We start from the raw sequence: 26228 nt of genomic DNA, 5'->3' as shown, positions 1-26228 counted from the left end.
GATTGGGGGCAGGAGGAGAAGGGGACGACAGAAGATGAGATGGCTGGATGGACTCGATGGACATGAGTTTAGCTAGACTCCGGGAGTTGGTGATGGACAGGGAGGCCTGGCATGCTGCGATTCATGGGGTTGCAAAGAGTCGGACACGACTGAGTGACTGAACTGAACTGAACTGATAACATCTCTTGATGCCCCAATTTTTTTTTAAAACCATTGCCCAGTGCTATAGACCTCATGTCTCCCCTCAAAATTCATAGATTGAAACCTAATCCCCAAAACAATGGTTTTTGGAAGTAAAGTCTTTGGGAGATGATATTGGTCATGAGGGTGAAGCCCTCATGTATGGAATTAGTACCCTTAGAAAAGAGACTTCAGAGAGTTCCCTCAACCTTTCCTCTACAGGGTACACAGTGAGAAGAAGACCATCTTTGAACCAGGAAGCAGGCCCGCACCAGACACTGAATCTGTTAGTGCCTTAATCTTGGACTTCCTTGCCTCCAGAACTGAGAAAAAGTAATTTCTGTGTTTATTAGCCACTCAGACTATACTATTCTGTTATAGCAGCCTGAATGGATGAAGGGACCTTTTAATGTTGTACCTGTTATCTTTTGAATGTCCCAAATTTCATATATGTATATTTTATAATTATATATCTATTTATTTTTACATAGACATTATTTTTTAGAGCAGTTTTGGGTTCATAGCAAAACTGAGTAGACAGTAGAAAGAATTCACATGTACCTCTCCCCTACACATGCATAGCCTCCCGACTATCAATATCCTGCACCAGAGTCTTACATTCATTACAGTGATGAACCTACATTGACACACTGCTATTACCAAAAGTCCATAGGTTAGCTTAGGGTTGGCTCACTCTTTGTGTTGTACATTCTTTGGGTTTTGACAAATGTATAATGACATGCTTCCCTGGTGGCTCAGTGGTAAAGAATCCATCTGCCAAGCAGGAGATGCAAGTTCAATCCCTGGGTCAGGAAGACCCCCTGGAGAAGGAAATAGCAACCCATTCCAGTATTCTTGCCTGGGAAATCTCATGGATAGAGGGGCCTGGAAAGCTACAGTCCATGGGGTCACAAAGAGTCAAACACAACTGAGTGACTACATCACCACCACCACAAGAATCCACCATTATAGTTTCATATAGAATAGTTTCACTACTCTAAGCCAAATTATATTTTAAAGCAAATGGAGTTGGACACTTCTAAGGAAATATTCTGGGGTTGACCATATCTTTCATTTTACCAGCCAGATAGATAAATATTTGAAACTCCAAATGTATGTTTCTACAAACTCACCATTTTGGAGTTCCTCAGTCATGGATCTACCCCTGAGTCTTTAAACTTTAACTTTCACATTTTCAGGATACCTTCTTCTACAGGTAGACAGTTTATGAACCAAGGTCACTTTGCTGTGGCAGATGAAATGCTCTTGAGTCAAAGTATAGACTGGGATATCTGTTATGAATGCAGAGCGTGTCTGGTAATCCCCAATGTGAGAATGCACTGATGCTTAGGTTTGCATTTGGGCTGGATTTCTTTGACCTAGAGCTCTAATCCTGGATGCCCAGCACTTTAGGAGGATGAAGACTCCTTAATCCCTGTCTTCAGACTCTTACCCTCAACAAACCTCTCCAGGCAGCACACAGATGATTTAGCCAGTGCTAATTCTGTCTCAACTGATTAGGGCAATAGTAGTAAGACATGAACTCCATGAACAAAAGCCCTTGCCGAATCAGCAGATATTGACTTGCGTACTCCTACTACCAACAATGCTTGCCTGTGCACAGCAACCAGGTGCCAATTCCATTACATTTCTTTATATGGCTTTACTCTGACCATTTGTTAAAGTCAGTACAATTTGAGTTTGGCCAACCCTAAATTTGAACAAGCAAGGAGATCCAATCAGTCCGTCCTTAAGGAAATCAGTACTGAATAATCACTGGGAGGACTGATGCTGAAGCTGAAACTCCAATATTTTGGCCATCTGATGCAAAGAGCTGACTCATTTGAAAAAACTCTGATGCTGGGAAAGATTGAAGGTGGGAGGAGAAGGGGACAGCAGAGGATGATGTGGTTGGATGGCATCACCAACTCAATGGACATGAGTTTGAGTAAACTCCGGGAGTTGGTGATGGTCAGGGAGGCCTGGCGTGCTGCAGTCCATGGGGTCACAAAGAGTTGGACAAGACTGAGTGACTGAACTGAAACTGAAACTGAAAATTTGAACAATTATATATAGAATACTTGTTGTACGTATGATGCATGAATCCTGGAATTATACTCATTAAGATAAATTAATTTTTAAATAACTGCTATAGTTGGTAAGTTTTTACATTTGAAAGGTGATCAGTAGAATGAAATATTTCTACAATTCTGAGAAAAATAAATACCAATTAAAACTAGAGGGAGATACTCTTTTGTTCAAGTTAAAAAACAATCCTTAGTAGCTTCATATATTTACTATTCTAGGTGTCCTATATTAACGTGAGTTCTAAAAGGCATGTTAATGTTAAAGTGTAATTCACATGCCCTTAAGTATATTTTCAGTGTTTTAAAGTAATAAACAGGAGGTCTTTTTTTTTTAATTAAGAAGGCCAAGAGAGCTGCCCCAAAGCACTTCATGATCAAATACTTTTAGCAGAAAACCTAGCTGTGAGAAGAGAGATCATAGCAACTTTTCACTGATATAGTTAGAAGTGTAACCGTATTCATTGATAAAGTTACAAGTATAGTTAGAAATAGAAATGAAGAGTGTGTTTTTATAACCAATAGGAAAAAATTTTTTAAATAATTATTTAATTCTTGTTTAATTGTATAAAATAAAAATAATTGTATTGATATTCAAAATACATTTGTTAATTGAAATAAAGTTTAAGGTAAAACTAGATGGATTATTGGCATAAAATATTTGACTGTTTCTAAATGTAGATACACATATTTCCTGAGAAGATTACATGGGAATTCTGAAATTATCCAAGCAGTTATCTGAAGTAGAAGAAATACATTTAAAATATCTTCAACCCAAGCATGCAGCATGCTCATTGATAACAGGATGAATGACATTGCTCCATAAAATCTGAGCAGCTGATGATGTCACCTTCGCCCCCACCCTACATCTTCCCCAAAGCTCTGCCCAGTCCTGGAGATTTCATCTCGGTGGGTGCTCGGATTCTGAGTTTATGCCCCTGTGGGGCTCCCTGTCTACTCCCTCACCTTTTCTCTCCCATCTGCTCTGCACCGATTCAGAATGCAGTCCACTTCCCTTAGTATCCACATAAAACCACTCATGCAAGGTAACGTGTGTGTTGCTGACTTTACCGAGGTCTTGGCCAATTCGGGAGAGGATGTGTCAAAAACAACTGAAAATTGAACATTAGACTTCTCCATTGTGAAACATTCCTTTGGGCAATTTTGACAATGCAAATCTGGCTTCTTGCTTTTTATTTACTTTTTTTTTTTTTAGCTTTCTCTCCGCTGCTCCCCCAACTCCTAAGCAATTTCTCCCACTTTATTTTGCAGAGGCCTCTCTAGTCCCTCACCCTGGTCAGCTCTGAGCCTTCTGTCATGAGCTTTTGACTCTGGTCTCTTCATATCTTCCCACCCTCCTCATCTTTGCTGAGGATAGGGGAGAATTTTAGAGATTTCTCTTCTACTGGTTTGATTTATACTGCTAACATCTTCCTTTAGAAGGCAATAGGCTTAATTTTGGTTTTAAAAAACCATAAGCATTATCTCTGTTATACAGGCACAGGATAAATGAAAGTGAGTTAACACTACAGTGGCAAGTAGTACTGACAACAAAACAATTAATACTGAGGCAGCTGGCAGTGGCCCTGAAGTATATTTCACTTTTCCTGAGGGCATAGACTTTAGCACTCTTCTAAATGCATCGCATCACAGCACTTCCCTAGAAACAGTCGTTGGAAGACAGATGGCTTGTGCGTGCTATCCTCACCTTCTATTTCTTTTCACTGTGGAAGCTCATTGTCATCAGATCCATCCATGGTTTCTTGAATTGAAAAGTTTTAGGTCTATTTTAAGTGTTATAATGAAAAGGGGTAAATTTTTGTTATCATTAAGCATGTATAAATTAGGTAATGTCTTTTCTTCTTGAAATCCACATAATTTAAGTGCTACTATAGTTTATATACATCATGTTCATTTTCTTCAAAAGATCGTGAAGCAAACCCCACTATATGTAAATTTGTACATAAAGTGAAATTCTAGCAGTTCTCATATAATTGAACTGAATTTTAGTTAGATCTTTTAAGAGTTAAGAAATATTAACATAAGTGATTTTTTTCATGATTATCACTAATTGTTCCTCAATGATTTTTTTCCCCCAAATTTCAACTCTGTCATTTCATGGTCCATACATCAGGACAGTTTTTTGTATATAGTTATCTGCAGTAATGGGAGGTCATTCAAGTAAGAATGGGAAGTAAACATATAGCAGTAACACACAGGTACTTAATCTACTTAAAGATTTTAAAACACTTAACAATAAATTTACATGCAACTCTGAAGTGACTTTATTTCAAATAATCTTCCTTTTACTTTACTTAAGCAAAAACAAACTAAATCAAAGCAATATCTATTTACTTGGCAGGAGCAGTATAGCAACTTTACTGTTTAGTAACTTGAGCCAAATAAGAATTTTTTTAGCTAACACAGTGTTAATAATGAAACCAATAAAATTTATACATAAATCTAAGTACTTCCTTATAAAAAATTATTTTTCCCAAGTGTATCATGTTTTACAGTACACCCAATGATTCAAGGAGGAATGTTGTTGATGGTTTTTATACAAAAATAACACAAGAATATTTCCTTACGTTTTCATTTTTCGTTAGACCAACATAGAACTGGTATTCCTTTTAAGATAAAGTTGATCATTTATTTTTACAGGCAAACATTTTTTCTGAAAGTAACCAGCCTCAGTTTGGACTAATCAGTGTGTCGACCTGTGTACTTACACCCACCGAGAAGATGTCTTGGTTTAGACATTGCTCAACTTCTGTCTTTCAGTTGCAGAAGCTTCTCTGACTGCAGGCTGAAAAACACATCTGACAAGGGTGTCAGGCTGCTCAGTTAATTCACCTTCCTTTAAATACAAATTCAACTAAGTTGATTAGTCCTATTTCACGACAGAAACGCTGTCCTCTATATCCTCTACAGATAGGAGAAAAGACGTTAAGCCCCAGGAAAATGCACAATAGTGTACATAAACCTGTCTCAGAGTTTAGCCTTTACTTTAATCCTTCTTTAGCCTTTAAGATGCTTTGTGGGCATTCAGTTAATGCTACTTTTCAATTTGACACAAAAGTAAAATACTATGTGAATAAATAATAAGCTTTTCTTTGATGGCAGCAGAACTGTTTTATATCATCAACAGATTTTGAGTGGAAAAGTTTTTTCTGCAAGTAAGGAAAATAAATTACTTTCCACAGACCTGCAAAATTAAACAAAAGATGGGAGCTTCTTTAAGGAAGAAGCTTCTAGAACTGACAACTGTACTTTAATTCTTATAGACAGTGAAAAAATCTTTCATAGTCTGTGCAAGAGCTGCAATCTATAGAAAGAGAAAATATGGAATTTTGAACTAGATCTGCTCTTTTATTAAAGAAACAGCTGAAGTCTTGAAAAAGAATATCCTTATTTTACCATTCCTTACAATTTTACCAGTGGACAGTACAAAATAAGAATTCAGTATGAAAAAATTAAAGTTGTGTTACATATAATGCTTTAGGCTTCTAGTGTGAGGATAAGTTGCTGCTTTGTTGACACACATTTTTAGCATTGGATATTGAGGTCATTATAAAAATTCCATACAGGATGTATTGATTTCATTTTAGGGTGATTGTTCATGAAACAGTGTTCAACAGCTGGGACTTAAAATGACTAACAGATCCAGTCTAGACCTAGGCCTACTGTGTCTGAGCTACACAATCTCCCCAAGTTACAAATGTCTATGAGCTTCAGTTTCCTTATCTCAGAAAAGTCTCATAGAATTTTCTGATGTGAGGTAACAATATAGACAAAGTATTAATATGTGGATAGCTCCTATTGAGTGTTAGTCAGTGTGTTAGATAACTACATTCCATGAAGTCCTCTGTTGAGTTCCACGGGAGACATTTTTTTTCAGCCCATAGAAATAGGAATAAATGGGCTTTTCCCTAAGAAATCCGGTCAAGACAGAATCTCAAGAATGGTGTAACTAGTGATTTATTTTTTCGCATTAGCTGCTAGAAAGCTCAGGGTCAAATTTGTGGCCTGCTTTTAAGCTTGCATTTTTAAAGTAGAAATTATCTATGGTTTATTTTTCCTAATATTATTTTCCTTTTGCCTTGATGTCTTACTTCTTGCATTATATGCATGTTTTGAAGTTTCTGATTATATGTATGTTTTGAAATTTCTGTTAACAAATAATGAATGCATATAGATTTTCATCAGTCTAGTAGTCTTAAAATTAGAAGAGTTTGTGTTTGAAAGGCTTGTTTATATTTTGCTCAGTGGGAACTTGTAACACTTTGTTTCCATATATGCATCATCCTGGAGGGTAATTAGGTTCCCAGACCAGGCATAAGCTGTGCTCATTTCAATATGGAGCTATCATTTATAATTCTTTTCTTTTCTGGAAATGTGATCAGAGTACCAGTGGGGTTCAGGAATGACATATTTTCCCCTGATCCCTGGACGAGGTGCCTGGATCCTCACTTGCTGTAGTATTCCTCTTATTCCTCTGTACCAACTCCTGCCATGAGGGTGGACCAAGGCTTGAAGGAAGGAAGGAAGGCTTGGAGCCCTGACAGGTGCAAGGCGGGAAGTAGGAGAAACAGTAGTCTCTGGAGAATCTGGGGCGCTGATTGGAAGTGGGAGCTTCTGGTATCCTGTCAAAACACATCAGTCATCTTGTTGTTGTTGATGCTCAGTTGCTAAGTCGTATTCGACTTTTTGCGACTCCGTGGGCTGCAGCATGCCAGGCTCCTCTATCCATGGGATTCTCCAGGCAATTTGACTGGAGTGGGTAGCCATTCTCTTCTCCAGGGGAATCTTCCTAACCCAGGGATCAAACCCAGGTCTCATTATTGCAGGGAGTTTCTTTACCATCTGAGCCACCGGAAGTCCAAGAATACTGGAGTGGGTAGTCTATCCCTTCTCCAGGAGATCGTCCTGACCCAGAAATCAAACTGGGGTCTCCTGCATTGCAGGCAGATTCTTTACCAGCTGAGCTACCAGGGAAGTCCACTATCTGCTGAAGTTTGCGCAAATTCATTTCTATTGGGTTGGTGATCCTATCTAACCATCTCATCCTCTGCTGCCCCTTTCTCCTTTTGCCTTTAATCTTTCCCAGCATCAGGGTCTTTTCTAATGAGTTGACTCTTTGTATTAGGTGGCCAAAATATTGGAGCTTCAGCTTTAGCATCAGTCCTTCCAATGAATATTCAAGGTTGATTTCCTTTAGAATTGACTGATCAGTCTAGCTGTGTTGATTGTTAAAATACTGATATTCTCCTTTTCTGGTTGGGAAATAGCCACTACCCTGAGCCCCCAAGAGCTCCCCTGATCCAGTTGCTGCAGAGTCTCCCCTGAGACACCCCTACCCCTACAACTAATACAGCAAGCTGCCTGCAGGTCCCTGCTCCAGTGCCCATCTGGACTGGTCAGTACTGCAGGTGACTGCCAGCGAGTGAGAGAGAAAGATGGCAGTGCTCAGGAGTGGGTTCTCTGAAAGTGACACTTTCACAGAAGAGGGGAATGGAAGACTAACACTGGATATTTGGAGAAGAGTCAGAGGAAGCTCCCCAGGAAGAGAGGAACAAGTGAGGGTAAGAGACCACCAAGACCTCGGGGATTATCTGTTAATCATTGAGAAATGTTGGAAATTTGCACCCTGCACTCAGTACAAAGAAAATCCTCTTTATTTTGCTGAAGCTGATCTAGTCTCCTTCAAAAGTCCTGGTATCTGGGTAAAAGGAGAGAAAATTACATTTAGTCCAATCTGGTAAATTCACACCTGTACGAAAATGTGAAAGAGACAGTGTTTCTCAGGTAGCTTAGTCTGCTCCAAGTGCAATGGTATCCTTTTGATTTTTTATTCTTGTTTTCTTCCTTGAGATGGCACGGGAGTCAGGGAGTGGATGGTTTGCAGTGTCCTTGTGGGAAGAGGATTTGGGGGAAGGATCCTGGAGAGTACAGAGGGGCCATACACTGTCCTTTGGTTCTCCTGAGGCCGCTCAGGCTGGAGGCTCTGCTGATTTCCCATGTGGACACCATCCTATGGACTTCTCACCCAGAGCCCTCACCTGCTGACTCAACATCTGACACAGCAGAGCCCCTGAGGTTTGGCTGTTCATCCCCTGGTTCAGATGGCTCTTCCTATATCCCTTGCCCACAGAGTTGTTTTTGCACTGTCTTAGGTGATCCAGCCTAGCAAGCTCCCCATACAGTCTCTGCCACTCTTCTGTTGCCCAAGGCAACTCCTTCCACATCACTCTGGGTTTCGCAGGAAAGTGAACTCAAGCTCCCCCTCTACCTGGCCTTCTGGCAATCCTAGGTTGTTTCAGGGTAACTTGCTGGGAAGTCTTTGTCCAGGAAACTACATGAGACGTGTGTCAAGTATGCTTCTGCGCTTAGCTTAGTGTGTGCGTGCCCAGTTGTATCCGATTCTGTGACCCCATGGACTGTAGCCCACAGGCTCCTCTGTTCATGGAATTTTTCAGGCAAGAATACTGGAGTGGGTTGCCATTTCCTACTCCAGGGGATCTTTCCGACCCAGGGGTTGAACCTGCATCTCTTGAATCTCCTGCATTGGTAGGTGGATACTTTACCAGTTATACCACCTAGGAGGCCCCAATACTTAGCTTCCCCTCTATTTATCTAACACTGTTTTCCTCTCCTGCACTCTGAAATACTCTGGACACTTCTGGAATCAGGCCACCTTCTTGCTGACTTGGTGGGATTTCCCTGATGTACAACTGTGAGCAGGTCCTCCAGTCCTGGTTTGTGTTACGCTAATTGACAGAGATGATCTGGACTTTAATTCTCCATTCTCTCTCCACTATGTCTAGTTTTAAGGACAAATGTCTCAACTAAGCAGATGAAAACAGAAAGTGTGGGACTGAACACCAGACCACCCCTGATTCTCTGGGGATGGGAGTTCTCATGCACACCATTCCTGCGTCAATGAGCCTCATGATTCTGCAGCCAAGTGGTCATAAGTGGCTGCTGGCTTTATAGCCTTACATCTTTGTATCATCTCCATCAATTGAAAAAAAATACAAAGTTAGCTTTCAGGTTTTGTTTATCACTGAATGTCTTACTGACTTACTAACATTGACTTATCTAAGTGTGGTGAGGATACACTGAAAAATAAAGATTGCTTTTGAACTATTTTATATCCTTATTTGTTTTGATACCGACACACTTCTGATCCACCATGCACTTGAAATTATTTTCTCCTGTAGTGTTGAGAACTTTTTTTGTAATAGAAGCTTATAAGTATAGAAAGAGAATGTAACAGGATTGATTTCAAGAACATTTTTTCTATGTAAACAGAAGACTTCCAAAGAAAGACTAGGAAATATTCCTTCTTCATCTGTTCTTCCCTTTCTTTGCCCAAAATATCAATGGCAATTATTTCATGACCTAAGGAAACTGTAAAAACTTCAAATCTGCCGAATTTGTAAAAACTGGAATCTCTAGCTTAATGAAATTGTGATTCATTGTTAAAAATATGATGGCATTAAAGATCTTCTTTTGAAATTGTTATGTACTATTTTATTTTTTTTTTATTTTATTTTTATTTTTTTTTAACAAGTTAATTAATTTATTTGGTTGGTTTGTTATTTGAGTTATAATTAACAGACAATATTATATTGTTATATTATAATATTATGGTATTCAGGTGTACAACATAGTAATTTGATATTTTATAAATTATGAAATAATCATCACAATAAGTCTAGTTACCATCAGTCACCATACAAAGTTGCCAGATATTATTGACTATATTCCTTATGTATACATTACGTCTCCAGGACTTATTTATTTTATAGATGGAAGTTTGTACCTCTTAATTCCTTCTAACCTATTTTGTCTGTCTCCCACTCCCTCTGACAACCACCGGTTTATTCTCCATCTCTATGACTCTGTTTCTGCTTTGTTCATTTGTTTTCCTTCTTTGATTCCACGTATAAGTGAAATCCAATGGTATTTTTCTTTGTCTGACATTTCAGGTAGCATAACATCCTTGAGGTCCATCCATGTTGTTGCAAATGGCAAGATTTTGTTCTTTTTTTTTTTTTTTTTTATAAATTTATTTATTTTAGTTGGGGGCTAATTACTTTACAATATTGTAATAGTTTTTGCCATACATTGACATGAATCAGCCATGGGTTTACATGTGTTCCCCTTCCTGGACCCCCCACCCACCTCCCTCCCCATCTCATCCTTCTGGATCATCCCATTGCCCCGGCCCTGAGCCCTTGTCACATGCATCGAACATGGAATGGTGTTCTGTTTCACATATGATAATATACATGTTTCAATGCTATTCTCCCAGAACGTCCCACCCTCACCTTCTCCCTCAGAGTCCATAAAATTGTTCCATGCATCTGTGTCTCTTATTCTGTCTCGCATATAGGGTTATCGTTACCATCTTTCAAATTCCAATTGCTTCTAACAATAAAGCAAGAGAAGACTCTACACGTGGACATCACCACATGGTCAACACCAAAATCAGATTGATTATATTCTTTGCAGCCAAAGATGGAGAAGCTCTATACAGTCAGCAAAAACAAGACCGGGAGCAGACTGTGGCTCAGATCATGAACTCCTTATTGCCAAATTCAGGCTTCAATTGAAGAAAGTAGGGAAAACCACTAATCCATTCAGGTATGACCTAGATCAAATCCCTTATGAGTATACAGTAGAAGTGACAAATAGATTTAAGGGACTAGATCTGATAGACAGAGTGCCTCATGAACTATGGACGGAGGTTCGTGACATTGTACAGCAGACAGGGATCAAACCATCTCCATGGAAAAGAAATACAAAAAAGCGAAATGGCTGTCTGAGGAGGCCTTACAGATAGCTGGGAAGAGAAGAGAAGCGAAAAGCAAAGGAGAAAGGGAAAGATATTCCCATCTGAATGCAGAGTTCCAAAGAATAGCAAGGAGAGATAAGAAAGCCTTCCTCAGCGATCAATGCAAAGAAATAGAGGAAAACAACAGATTGGGAAAGACTAGAGATCTCTTCAAGAAAATCAGAGATACCAAGGGAACATTTCATGCAAAGATAGGCTCGATAAAGGACAGAAATGGTATGGACCTAACAGAAGCAGAAGATATTAAGAAGAGGTGGCAAGAATGCACAGAAGAACTGTGCAAAAAAGGATCTTCATGACCCAGATAATCACGATGGTGTGATCACTCACCTAGAGCCAGACATCCTGGAATGTGAAGTCAAGTGTGCCTTAGGAAGCATCACTATGAACAAAGCTAGTGGAGGTGATGGAATTCCAGTTGAGCTATTTCAAATCCTGAAAGATGATGCTGTGAAAGTGCGGCACTCGATATGCCAGCAAATTTGGAAAACTCAGCAGTGGCCACAGGACTGGAAAAAGTTAGTTTTCGTTCCAATCCCAAAGAAAGGCAATGCCAAAGAATGCTCAAACTACCGCACAATTGCACTCATCTCACATGCTAGTAAAGTAATGCTCAAAATTCTCCAAGCCAGGCTTCAGCAATATGTGAACCGTGAATTTCCAGATGTTCAAGCTGGTTTTAGAAAAGGCAGAGGAACCAGAGATCAAATTGCCAATATCCGCTGGATCATCGAAAAAGCAAGCGAGTTCCAGAAAAACATCTATTTCTGGTTTATTGACTATGCCAAAGTCTTTGACTGTGTGGATCACAATAAACTGTGGAAAATTCTGAAAGAGATGGGAATGCCAGACCATCTGACCTGTCTCTTGAGAAACCTGTATGCAGGTCAGGAAGCAACAGTTAGAACTGGACATGGAACAACAGACTGGTTCCAAATAGGAAAAGGAGTACGTCAAGGCTGTATATTGTCACCCTGCTTATTTAACTTATATGCAGAGTACATCATGAGAAACACTGGGCTGGAAGAAACACAAGCTGGAATCAAGATTGCCAGGAGAAATATCAATAACCTCAGATATGCAGATGACAGCACCCTTATGGCAGAAAGTGAAGAAGAACTAAAGAGCCTCTTGATGAAAGTGAAAGAGGAGAGTGAAAAAGTTGGCTTAAAGTTCAACATTCAGAAAACTAAGATCATGGCATCTGGTCCCATCACTTCATGGGAAATAGATGGGGAAACAGTAGAAACAGTGTCAGACTTTATTTTTCTGGGCTCCAAAATCACTGCTGATGGTGACTGCAGCCATGAAATTAAAAGACGCTTACTCCTTGGAAGGAAGGTTATGACCAACCTAGATAGCATATTTAAAAGCAGAGACATTACTTTGCCAACAAAAGTCCGCCTAGTCAAGGCTATGGTTTTTCCAGTGGTCATGTATGGATGTGAGAGTTGGATGGTGAAGAAAGCTGAGTGCCGAAGAATTGATGCTTTTGAACTGTGGTGTTGGAGAAGACTCTTGAGAATCCCTTGGACTGCAAGGAGATCCAATCAATCCATCCTAAAGGGGATCAATCCTGGGTGTTCATTGGAAGGACTGATGTTGAAGCTGAAACTCCAATACTTTGGCCACCTGATGCGAAGAGCTGACTCATTGGAAAAGACCCTAATGCTGGGTAGGATTGGGGGCAGGAGGAGAAGGGGACGACAGAGGACGAGATGGTTGGATGACATCACTGAGTCGATGGACATGGGTTTGGGTAGACTCCGGGAGTTGGTGATGGACAGGGAGGCCTGGTGTGCTACGATTCATGGGGTTGCAAAGAGTGGGACACAACTAAGCGACTGAACTGAACTGAACAATTAACAGAAGGTTGTGTTTGGTATAAGCTTTGAATAAATGAAAATATTTGCTGCTAGAAATAATTGAGTTGGAAATAACAAAAATATTTTCCATTGGTTGGCATATATTCATATCTATAAATTATATTATTGTTATAATGGCAATTTCATTGAATCATGAACTGATAGAAGGCACGAGGAGAAGGGGACGACTGAGGACGAGATGGCTGGATGGCATCACAGACCCAACGGGCATGAGTCTGAGCAAGCTCTGGGAGATGGTAAAGGACAGGGAAGCCTGGTGTGCTGCAGTCCATGGGGTTGCAAAGAGCTGGACATGACTGAGTGACTGACTGAACAAGTGAACTTTGGTTCATCTCTTGCTCATATATATTGTACAAGTGGACAACAATTTGGAAATGGTAAGATAAGAAAGACAATCACCAGAGGTTTTTGTTTCTTTCGATACTAGTTTTAACTGTTATTTTTCTTAATTTCCCTAATTTAAAAAAGTCTCACTTTCCTTAATTATTCCATTTCAGGGACTTTCCTGACAGTCTGGTGGTAAAGACTCTGTGCTTCCAGTGCAGGGGGCATGGATTAGATCCCTGGTCTTGGAAACTAAGATCCCACATACTGTGGTGTGGGAAAAAAAAATCCCATTCAAAAATAAGATTATTATCTTATAAAGATATCTTATAAAGATTATCTCTATAAGATTGTAAAATCTTATAGAGATTTAGAAAGCCATGAACCCTGAAAATAAAAATAATACTAAAAAATTATTTCCTGTATCACAAAGTACTTTAAAAACATCATTTGATCTTAAATAGTGATTTTTAATGACCGTAAAATCGCTAGCACCATGAGAATTGTGTTCTGAAACATGGTTCTTATTTCTAGCTTACAATCTATGACTTCTTTCTAATGACAAAATACCCTTGTTTTTACTACATGAGTCTCCTGTTCCTATTTTTCCACTACTGGCACAGCACAAGAAGAAGTATGAGAATTAACTGACAAGGTATAGGAAAGAAAGTAGACTAGCAAACAGAAAAAAATGACATTTCATCTTCAAACAGGAAAATTAATTTAAAAGGATCATGAAATTACAGCATTTGTTTGTTGCTGGTGATATTTTCTTTGATACCAAGGTCACAGGATAAAAATGCCTCAAGGGAATCTGAATCTAGATTATTTGACCATACACAAACACTTCTAAAACTGAGCACATTTTTATTATGAGGGTATTAATTGTAGTGGAATTTGATCCCCCCAAATGATTCGTATTTCTCTAAATAATAAAAGTATTCCCAACAAAAAATGACCATGAAAAATGAGAACTACAGTTACTGTGCTCTTACACCTCCATAAAATGTTGAGCTCTTGTGCTGAGTGTCACCATGATTCATGGGTAATATATTTTTACTGCCTTTAGAGCACTTGCAAAATTAAGCTAGAATTACCTCAGTTGACTGCTATTAGCCAAAGCTACAGTATCCAGTGCCAAAAATAAATCCTTGTAATGATAGACTTCAACATTTGTACAAAGCAGGCTTTTAGAGATTGGTTTCTGGAAACTAAATATTTCTTGCTGTGACAAAGGGCCTGTCATTAATAGATACCTAGCACAGACCAGTTAAATCAACAGATTTCTTTCAACAATGTTTATGGAATTAGTAAAATAACACTAATGATACTTTTTTTTCTCTTAAGGTCTTTTTTTTTTGGTAAAGAGCCTCTGTAGTTTTACAAACGTTACTCAATTCATACTTAAAACATCTAGCTTTTTTCTTTTTTTTTTTTCAGAAGGCAGAAGAGCATTTGATCAAATCCTCAAAAGGTTGTTGTTTTTGTTTTCAGTCGCTAAGTCGTGTCTGACTCTTTGCGACCCCATGAACTGCAGCACACCAGGCTCCCCTGTCCTTCACTATCCTTGGGAATTTGCTCAAATTCATGTCCATTGAATTGGTGATGCCATCTAACCATCTCAACCTCTGCTGCTCCCTTCTCCTTTTGCTTTCAGTCTTCCCCAGCATCAGGGTCTTTTCCAGTGAGTCGGCTCTTCGCATCAGGTGGCCGAAGTACTGGAGCTTCAGCTTTCTCATCAGTCCTTCCAATGAATATTCAGGGTTGACTTCCTTTAGGATTGACTGGTTGGATCTCTTTGCTGTCCAAGGGACTCTCAAGAGTCTTCTCCAGCACCACAATTCGAAAGCATCAATTTTTTGCCACTGCAATACCTGTATTTCACACATGATTGATTGGTGATGAAACCAGAAGTGGCCTTGGATTCCCTGCCTGACTCCTCCAGTTCAGTGCTCTGACTCCTGGTGTGAGCAGTATCCTGCTTCAGAGTAAGCTTGGATATCAATATTTGATACCTAAATAATGAATCACTTTTAGGAGTACCACATGGCATGAAATATCTTTTTCTGAATGGTAGTTTAATACAGATAACATAAAATCTACCATCTAACCATTTTCAAGTGCACAGTTCAGTAGCAACTTTACTCATGTTGTTGTGCAACCAATCTCCAGAATTTTTTTCATCTGGCAAAACTGAAACTCTAAACCCATTAAACAATAACTCTCCAGTTTCCTCCCCTCAAATCCTGGCAATCACCATTCTATTTTCTGTTTCCATGATAGTGACTATTGTGGGTACCTCATATAAGTAGAATCATATGATTTTTTTGTGTGTGTGATTGCCTTATTTCATTTGGCATAAAGTCCGCAAGATTCATCCATGTTACGGCATGTATCAGAAATTCCTTTCCTTTTAATGCTGAATAAAATTCCACTCTTTCTCTCTTTCTCTGTCTCTCTCTATATACATATCTATCTATCTATCTATATATATATCTATATATGATCTTTTGTTTATTCCTTCATCCACTGAGGGACATTTGGGTTATTTCTATCCTTTGACTGTTTCAAATATTGCAGCTATGAAAACAGGTGTGCAAATATCTCTTCAAGACTCTGCTTTCAATTCTTCTGGGTATATACCCAGAAATGGGATTTCTGGATCATATGGTAATTCCACTTTTGTTTTTTTTTTGAGGAAACTCCACATTATTTTCTATAACAGCTGCACCATTTTAGAGCCCCACCAGCTGTGCACAAGGGTTCCAATTTCTTCACATCCTTGCCAACACTTGTTATTTCTGCTTTTTTTTGACTTGATACCATCAATTTATTGGGTGTAAGATGGTATCTTGTAGTTTTGACTTGCATTTTTCTAATAACTAGTGATGTTAAGCATTTTTTCATGTGTTTATTGGCCCTTTGCCTATCTTCTTTTGGAGAAATGGCAGTTCAAATCCATCACCCCTTTTTATATTGGATTGGTTTTTTTGTGGTTGAGCTGTAGTTCTTTATATATTCTGGATATTAAGCCCATATCAGTATGTGATTTGCAAATATTTTCTCCCATACTGCATGGTTATTTGTATGTAGAATCTTTTTTTAAAAAAGTTAAATCCGGGACTTCCCTGGCAGTCCAGTAGTTAAAACTCTGTGCTTCCACAATGCTTTTCAAATCAAGGGGTACAAGTTGCATCCCTGATTGGGGAGCTAAGATCCCACAGGCCGTGTGGCCAAAAAAAAAAGTCAAACTCATAGAGACAGAGAGAAGAAAAGTGGTTGCTTGGGGTTGAGGGAGAGAGGATTAAGGGAAGTCTGATAAAAGAATACAAATTTTCAGCTATAAGATGAATAAGGTCTGAGGATCTAATATAAAACATGGTGATGATAGTTGGTTACACTGTGATGTATAATTGAAACTTGCTAAAAAAGAACTTAATTTTTTTGTTAAAAAAGGTAAATATGTGAGATAGTGTATATGTGCTTAGTATATAAATACTTATATATCAAGTCATCACGTTGTACACTTAACATATCTTACAATTTTTCCAGTTATACCTCAATAATGTGGGAAAAAAATATAAATTCTGAAAGAATATTTCCTCAGTTTTTAATGCTATTCTGTAAGCAATGGCTTAGAGACATGACACACTTTGAAAGTTTTTGTTTGGATTATTAACATTTTTGCCATCTCCTTATTAAGTCTACAACCAACAAAACAAGGAAAAGACTCACATTTTAAAATGCTTCGCTATCCCCCATATGTATTCATACACTCAAAAATATTCTTTGAGCATCTACTGTATATCAGGGGCTTGTTAGGCATTAGGGATAAATTTGTAAAAGTCTACATAAAGGAACAAGACATAGTTTATATTTGTTTACCTCACTGAAAAGGCACACACTAGGGATTAAAAATAATTAGATTAACTTTGGGGGGTAAAGTATATGAACAGAATCACTGAATTTCAGAGCTAGTAGGGATTTTAGGGATCTTAGACCAGGGATTCTCAATGGGGACAATAGTGCCTCCTTGGGGGCTTTGTGGAACTCAGTGGAGGGTTTTGGGTTGTTAGGTTGTTTAGAGAATGCTTTGGGGTTTCTGGGTGGTTCCAGGGATAGGCGACATCCTGCAATGTGTGGACAGATCTGCTCAACAAAGAATTAAATTGTCTCACGCACAGTTTTAAAGAGTTTCACTGGGAATTCATGAAGATGAATTATACTTAGCAGAACTTAGGACTGAACTCCACTTTACAGGAAAAGCTTTCTCTTATGTGGTTTTTGGCATACACTAAATTTTCCATGTATTCAACTACGATGTAAATTGAGGGAAGATTTCTTTCTTCTGTTCCAAATTTTTTTGAGTTGCTCATCATTCCAAAAATAATCTCGTCGTACACAGCAATGCCTTTCATGTTATTTGAGTCATTAAATCAATACATCATATCATTCTTCATTCTTAGTAATTGTATAACTCTCTGTCTACATAAAATCTTATAACACGCTAATCTTGACAATATACTAATTTAGTCCTGACTTCAAAAAGTCAAATATTTTAAAAACTCAAAAATATTACATTAACTATAAATAACAACATATTATAATATTAGATATGATTTAAATATGTTTATATAATAAGTTAAAGTATTAAATAAAGTAATATAAACACATATAAAAATTAAACAAAACATTTTCAATATAAGTGGGTATAAGCAGCTGACTTTTCATATATCTTGTAGTGTAGTTGTGCTGTAGTATTTGCATATTAAAATATATATGACTTTTTTTAGGTTAGTTTCTTTCCTTTTCTCCTTCATAATTATAGTTAGGACATTACACTGGTTTTCTGGAAATGTGTAAGCAGGCTATATAATCTAGGAATTCTACTTCAAGATGTTAAGGGGTATTCCAAACTGTTTGTTATGAGAAGGGGTCTTTAGGTCTGATGAAGGTGAGACCAGGCCCACCTGAGATCACTCAGAGTGTGTTTATTTCTGCTACAACCTTTGTTTCAGTGTTATAGATTTTGCTTACTCTCCTGCCCTCCTTGAGTGCATCTGCACCCCTGGAACAGAATCTGTGTTCTCTTGAATCTGAGACACTAGGAACACTGAAGTCAGGTAGTAGCATGAATGATGAGATGGATGTAGAAATCACGCTGAGTGTAAAGCACAATAGAAATTTGGCAAACAAAGCGAGAGCTTGCCTTATGCGTCATCTACAATGCAATTTTTTACTTAAGATTTTTTTTTTTGATGCGGACCATTTTTAGAGTCTATATTGAATTTGTTACAGAAATATGGCTTCTGTTTTATGGTTTTTTTTTGCTTTTTGGCCATAAGAGATGTGGAATCTTAGCTCCTGATCAGGGATCGAACCTATACTCCTTGCACTGGAAGGTAAAGTCTTAACAACTGCTTCTCCAGGGAAGTCCCTACAATGTGATTTTAAAGCTGTCATAAGGACAGTATCTTGGGAGGATAGCAATGACAAAAGGAAGTGACATCTTTGATGTTGGGTGTAGTTCTAAGAACTGGAGCTCAGACCCCAGGAGAATCAAGCTCAATGTTCATGCCTCCTGTCCTCGCATCCATGAGTCAGAGCTATGTTTCCTACAACAGAAGGGAGGTTTTAAAATTCATCACCTAAAGGGAGGTTCTAAATACTTTGTGGTTTTGAGTAGGTTTGGAAAATAATTAGAGATGAAATGCTTGAAAACGTGTTTGGGAGGTGTTGAGGGGAAAACAGCCTGGCCTTTTTTATGCAGCCTACATGCACCACTGCAGCTTCCCCAGGTACCCACCTACTCCCAGCCCCCACCACCAACACACTCAAACACTTATACACATTAGTCACCATTTTGCACAAGTGCTGTTCTGTTTTCATTTCTTTGTAGTGTCCCCTTCTCAGGTCTCTAGTCAAAAATGCAGCAGAAATTCACTCATTAATAATCCAATGTCCCCAATTTTTAACTAAGCAAAATCACCCTTGATGTAACAGGGATGAACCCTGACCAAGGATAAATGCTTCGTGCCATATCCTGGGGTCATAAACCCAGGTTTTCTCAACTGGAAGAAGAAAGAGCTTCCGAGGGACAACAAGTTGCAGCTGGTTGCTGTGTGGATCAACCATGAAATGAGACTTCCTCCAGTTCACCCAAGGGACCCAAGGAAGAGAGAGGACCCAAGGAAGATTCATGGGCAATAACCAGTCAGTCACTGGTAAAGAAGCCACCTGCCAATGAAGGAGATGCAAGAGACGCAAGTTTCATCCCTGGGTTGGGAAGATTGCCCTGGAGGAGGGCATGGGAACCCACTCCAGTATTCTTTCTTGGAGAATCCCATGGAGAGAGCAGCCAGGAGTACTATAGTTCATGGGGTCACAAAGAGTCAGATATGACTGAATGAGCACACACCCAAAAAAACAGAAGTCAGTTGCAAAGAGAATCAACTGCTGGCTTGTCAAGTGATTTTCTGGGATGACATATAAAATTGAAAAATAAGTAACTTTGCTCTTTTGTCTCTAGGTTTAATACATCAGTTTTTCTTGTCACTAGTTTTTCCTCCTTTCTAGTCACCTGCTGTTGCCCTTCTAAAGATGTACTGTGAGAAACAAGGGTGAGATCTTTTCCATCTCTTCATGCAAAATGACGGAGAAGGCAATGGCACCCCACTCCAGTACTCTTGCCTGGAAAATCCCATGCATGGAGGAGCCTGGTAGGCTGCAGTCCATGGGGTTGCAAAGAGTCGGACACGACGGAGCGACTTCACTTTCACTTTTCACTTTTGTGCATTGGAGAAGGAAATGGCAACCCACTCCAGTGTTCTTGCCTGGAGAATCCCAGAAACGGGGGAGCCTGGTGGGCTGCCGTCTATGGGGTCACACAGAGTCGGACACGACTGAAGCGACTTAGCAGCAGCAGCAGCAGCAGCATGCAAAATGATATTTCTTCTCTATTCCTGCCTCAGAAACCATGGCAACTGCCTTTCTACCTGGGCATCTGCAGCTAGAGTTTCACCCTGTCACTCAGGAGGAAAAGGCTGTCCACAGCCCTGTTCTCAATTACAGAAAGCGCCTTTGGATTTGAGTCACTCATTTTGGGGGACAGTTCTAGTTTCGTGGGCATTTTGTTTTATTTGGTGAGATCGATGAGCTAGCCATATTCCATCAAATGGTGGGAGCTGTGAAGAGAGGGTGACTACGAAATGTAACATTAGAGAACACAACCTCCATCTTATAAAATGCCAAAGAAATTTGGCAGTTCTGCTCTGGCCTTCAGGAGAAATATGCCAGCATGTTTTTCATAGGAAAACGCTGACCTCCAGGTGCCAATCTGAGCTTAGAGAGAGAGGGAATGTCCATAAATGCAGGCAGCTGGGGCCAGAGGAGTGATCTTTGTTCTTTCACCAGAACAGAGCCTTGGGTTCAAGAGTACCTCAGATGTAATACAATAATGATGATGATAGCTAACATTTATTGAATGATTACTCTATATTAAGCCCTATGCCATGTACTTCCTACACATTATCTCACGAATTCATCACAACAGACCTGGGAGGCAGGTACTATTATTACTTTCACTTTATGGATGAGGATGCTGAGGCAAAGATGCAGTTAGGCTAGTAAGAGACAGAACTGGGATTTGAACCCAAGTCTATCTGGCTTCACAAGCTTCTCATCCTCACACACAGCCTTAGGTGGGAGTTGAGCGGATTGGAGCAGATCTCACCCCGTTCCACTTCCCATCTCCACCCCCGGTCTGAGCTATTGGGGTTTCTGGGCCTTTTATTGGTTCTCCAACTCCTGGTCCTGTCTCTCCAGGTTACTCATTTTTTCTTGCAATTGAGGTCTCAGCATGCAATTATTACTACTGCATGGTGACCTGGAGCATAACTGTCTACTCCTAGAAAACACAGGTGAACATAAGTTTCTCGACATCTTATGTAATGATGCTTGGCATTCTTTGGTTAAGGGAACTTGGGTCCATAGCTGTCATCTTCCTAGCTCTAATTTTGGAATCTGTGATTAGGAATGCAGCCAATCTAACTGGAGCTCTGCTTTACATATCTGAAAGGGTAAGGCTTTCCTTTGTTTGCTTGCTCTGGGAACAGGTTCCAAACAGCAGGAATGATGTTTATGTGATGATATTTCTCATATATTGAGAGCTAGATGGATACCTGATTTGCAAACTGGCCATGGGAAATCTTGAGTATCCTGGCAGGTTACTAGGACTCCGGCTTGCGTGAATCCCTCAGGATCTTGGCAAGTGGGGTGGTGAATTTGTTGAAGTTACAGACCTCTAGAGCATCAAGATGAATCTCAAACAAAGAAGTGATGAAGGCTGCCCTTGGTTTAGGGGGCCTGGGGTGCCCTGAAAAGTAGAGGATGTATCATGACTTGAATGAAGGAAGGAAAATTGATCCCTGGAGAAGAGTTCAAGGGCAGATGAGGAGAAGTGCTCTATTACTTGCTCATATCTCTCTAGATCTGAGAAATATAGCCCAAGTCCCTCAAATGATCAGGCTACTTTTTAAAGGGGCTCAAGGAACACAATAGTGAGTTTGAGGCCAGGCCACCGGAAGTTAGGCCCAAAAGTTGTGTTTGCTGGCAGGGGAGAAACTCTTCTACAGCTTTAAGGATTATGTCAGTGAAAGGAGAGAGTTGAGAATCATGTTCCAATGATAGGGAAGTAGTAGTCACAAACCCAGGCCACTAAGAGCCAGAACAGGCAACACGAACCACAGCTTCATGTGTTTAGGAAGTGTCAGAAGCAAGACCAGGAAGGCTGCCTTGTAGCCAATAGGAAAAGGAGGAACTTGGGGCCTTGGAGCCCAGTGGTTTCCTTGGAAAATGTCCAAAGCAGTGTAATTATTCCCAAGGACAGGGAGCCTGGGAGTTGAATCATGTCCCTCCAAAATTTATGTGTTGAAGTCTTAACCCCCAGAATCTAAGAAAGTGACCTTACCGGAAATAGGACCTAGTAATCAAGTTAAAAGGAGGTTGTTAGGATGGGCCCTAAACCAATGACTTGCATCATTATGAAAAAGGAGTTTGGGACACTGACATGCACCCAGGGAGAGCAGCATGTGAACGTGAAGGCAGAAATCAGAGTGATGCTCCTACCAGCCAAGGTACAGTAAAGACTGTCAGCACACCACCACAAGTTAGGGGAGAGACGTGGAACCAATACATCCTCACAGCTCTGAGGAGGAGCCAAGCCTTGCCCACATCTTGATCTTGGATATCTAGCCTCCAGAATTGTGAGCCAGAAAATTTCTGATGTTTAAACCACCCAGCTTGTGAATCTTTGTTATGGCAGCTGTAGGAAACTAATGCATCCAGTGAAGCCCTCAGAGTGCCAGATATTGGAACATTAATATCAAGGAACCAAAGGGACAGTGGTTCTCACAATCTATCACAATGAGGTTATATCCCTGCAACTGTGTTCTCTGTCCATACCATGTTCTGATGAATGGCTAGAATGTCCTCTTCCCTGAAGAACAAGTGTAAATCCTATAAAATACTATATGCACAAATATTCATTCAGTGAACACTTATAGGAGCTACTATATGCCCAGCAAGCATTAAGATTTTAAAAACAGGACAAATAAAATTGGGTTAAACACTCAGGTGTCTCCTTTTGAAAGTAATTTGATGAATGGATCCAATGAAGCCTGTCTCCAGCATTTGCCCTGGCCAGTCCTCCAGAAGTCAGGTGGCGGTAGAGAGAAGCATTGACCCAGCACATGTGCATGTACAACAAGGTTTCATTTTTTTCAACAACACTTGATGGTTCCTGTATGGAATATTTAATTGAGAGCACAGCATGCTGCAGGATTTCCTCTTCTAAAATGGAAATCCTGTATGAAACAATGATCAAGCTAATCATGACTTCTTTTTCTTGGCTTTTCCTTAGAGATGAGATTGGTCCACTTCATGTAATTTTGTTGAATTCCACTAGAGCCTTTGAAATTCTTGCTTTAGAGAAACAATTTTTCTGATGTGGTGTTAGGGAAATTAAAATGGAGGAAGTCTTGTTCAGGTTTCAGAAGCAGGAGAGCAGGCCGCTGACCTGCTTCTGACCCGCCTGGACACTGCCAGGATTCTGCACCTGCCTGCACAGCAAGTTGGGTGGCATTTAGGTAAAGAAAGGGACTGCATCTCGGAATTCTTGAGCCCTGAGGGTCTGGTCAACACTGTGGGGTCTAATGAAATCCTATGACTCACAAGGTGAAGTGAATAGCATTGTAAAACAAGAGCTGCATTTTTGCATACAAACTGATATCAGTTTGTACCTGGGATTATAAGCAGGAGCCCCTGAAATTGCACAGCTTCCTCAGTGGCGCTAGTGGTAAAGAATCCTCCTGCCAATGCACCCATGAGTTTAGCTGCCCTGGGGCACATGGGATCTTAGTTCCCTGACCAGGGACTGAACCCGAATACCCTGCATTGGAAGGAGGACTCTTAACCACTGGACCACCAGGGAAATCCCCCTCTGTACTTCCTAAAATTTCATTATGAAATTTAGATGCTCGATCTGATTTAGGTTTGGAATTTTGTCAAAGATGGGGTTGGATCTCCCATCAGGAGGTACGTCATGTTCGGTTCTCTCTCTTTTTGTGATGTTAGTGGCTACTGATAGTCATAGCCTAGATCGTATTTCATTTGAGATTTGCCAAATGATGATGTTTTAAGTCTGCTATTCCTTGAGTGTGAGGGTACAGCTCAACCAGGAAAGGCAGATTCAAGCTTGATTTTCTCTTCAAAATAAAACATCCTCCATAGGTGACCAATGAGATTATTTAAAAATATCATTATGAACCCATGACTTTTAAATTTATTTAATGTCTTAATCCAATGTTTACATTAATGCTCACTGTCCCATCTTTGGCCTCTTGGTGCTGTTTCAAGCTGATGCTTAAAGTCTTACATGTAAGATTTTTAATTGCTTTTGGGAAAAGGGCATAGAGACCCTTCCCAGAACTTTCTCTCATAAAGTAATGGTGTCCAAACTTTTTTATTGTGAATTCTCATTAGAAAATACTTTCAAGCATGAATCACCACCATATGGTTATTTATAAATTATACACATGTACTGTTATTTACAGTGTAAAACAAGATACTCCAAGTAGAAATTTAAAATGATGAGATAAATTTGAAATAAACACTGTTTTAAAAATGATGGCCACCTAGGAGGTCACTGGATATAGCTCTCTAGCCAACACAACAGCACTGGATGGGGAGGAATCTTGGCAACGGCAGAGAGTACCACCTTTGCCTGCTGAAAGCCAAACATCATAAAAGACACCAGGCTGCTGGCCACCAATACTGGGGCCTGGAAAGCTCAGCCCAGTTTCCTGCCAAGAGTTTGGCCTTGAGCACAGCTGAGATTCCTAAAGTGTCCTGGCACCTGACCAGGCTCTTTCAATGTCCAACAATCTGGTGAGCAGGCCTGAGCTGGGTGAATGTTCAGGAGAGGAGACACACAGGCTGGCTTCACGGATGTAGAAAGAGAATCCTGTCCATTTCTCCAAGAAGGACAAATCTGAAGTTAGAAAGTGTAACTTTCTTTGAGAAGGAAATGAGCTCTGATTAAAAATAATTGATAAAGCAAATTACTAAAGAGTACTTTTTCATTGCCTTTCAATGCCGATACACAAAACCAAAGGATAAACATGTATTTACGACTCAGGCTGCTAAATAGAGGGCTTGTTTAAGTAATCTGGTTGAGATAAACTCTCAAAGACTCAAGTAAAGATTTTGTTCTATCCCAAGCAGCAGATTTCCTCTGTTGTGCTTTTATGATATTCAGTTTATGAGGACTCTCTTATTACCAAATTGTTTTGATATTGGTCTAAATTGCAAACCTTCAGACTTGTCAATAGCTCTGAAACATGTTTAGAAATTATGAAACATTAATAAGTAAGGCTGGTGTTGGAAGTAATGATGGTTTATGAAAGGAAGCTGTGGCTATCTTTCCAATGTGTCTGAACATAAAATCAACTTCTATATCTTCAAAAATAATCTTTTAGTCTCCAAAACGATAAAAAAATTCAGAACAGCATTTGGCTTTTGAAATGGAGCCCACTCTCCCTGCCTCTTTTTTGTAAAAGTTTAAAAGCAAACTTGGATAAAATAAAAATTTCTCCTCTGACAGTTTCTAAATTTAAACATGGAATTTTACACATAATTTGCTATAGTATCAAAGGAAGTTAAGAACTGAAAGGAACTTAGTAAGATCATCTTTAAGAAGAAGCAGAAATTTCTAAATGTTTCACCACCTGAAATTTTACCCTGAGTTATTCATTTCTTGGAGAAGGAAATGGCAACCAACTCCAGTATTCTTGCCTGGAAAATCCCATGGACAGAGGAGTGTGGCAGGCTTACAGTCCATGGGGTTGCGAAGAATCAGACATGACTGAGTGATTTCACTTATTCATTTCTGTAAGTTAAGGGTTGCTGACCTTAGAAGAATGCAAATGTGCCTCAGTTCAGTTCAGTTGCTCATTCGTGTCCGACTCTTTGTGACCCCACGGACTGCAGCACGCCAGGCCTCCCTATCCATCACCAACTCCCGGAGTTTACTCAAACTCATGTCCATTGAGTCGGTGATGACATCCAGCCATCTCATCCTCTGTCGTCCCCTTTTACTCCTGCCCTCAATCTTTCCCAGCATCAGGGTCTTTTCAAATGAGTCAGCTCTTTACATCAGGTGGCCAAAGTATTGGAGTTTCAGCTTCAACATCAGTCCTTCCAATGAACATTCAGGACTGATTTCCTTTAGGATGGTTGGACCTTCTTACAGTCCCTAGGAAGCAGAATATTGTGGGTGAATATTGTGTAACATTTTGTGTGTCAGTTTTCCTATTGATTGGAGGAAGCTAGGTAGAG

At 39.7% G+C, this 26228-nt stretch overlaps 1 protein-coding gene across 1 annotated transcript in view; it reads right to left on the bottom strand.

Moving 5' to 3' along the window:
- Nucleotides 1-26228, bottom strand: part of SAMD7 (sterile alpha motif domain containing 7) — a 69194-nt gene that overhangs the window by 18290 nt on the left and 24676 nt on the right. The gene's annotated exons all lie outside the window — the stretch shown is intronic.

This window comes from Giraffa tippelskirchi, chromosome 2 (genome assembly GCF_054371585.1).
Source record: "Giraffa tippelskirchi isolate mGirTip1 chromosome 2, T2T-mGirTip1v1.2.pri, whole genome shotgun sequence".
In the NCBI taxonomy this organism is placed as follows: domain Eukaryota; kingdom Metazoa; phylum Chordata; class Mammalia; order Artiodactyla; family Giraffidae; genus Giraffa; species Giraffa tippelskirchi.
Note: the sequence above shows the minus strand (reverse complement) of the source record. Positions and strands in the feature narration are given on the sequence as shown.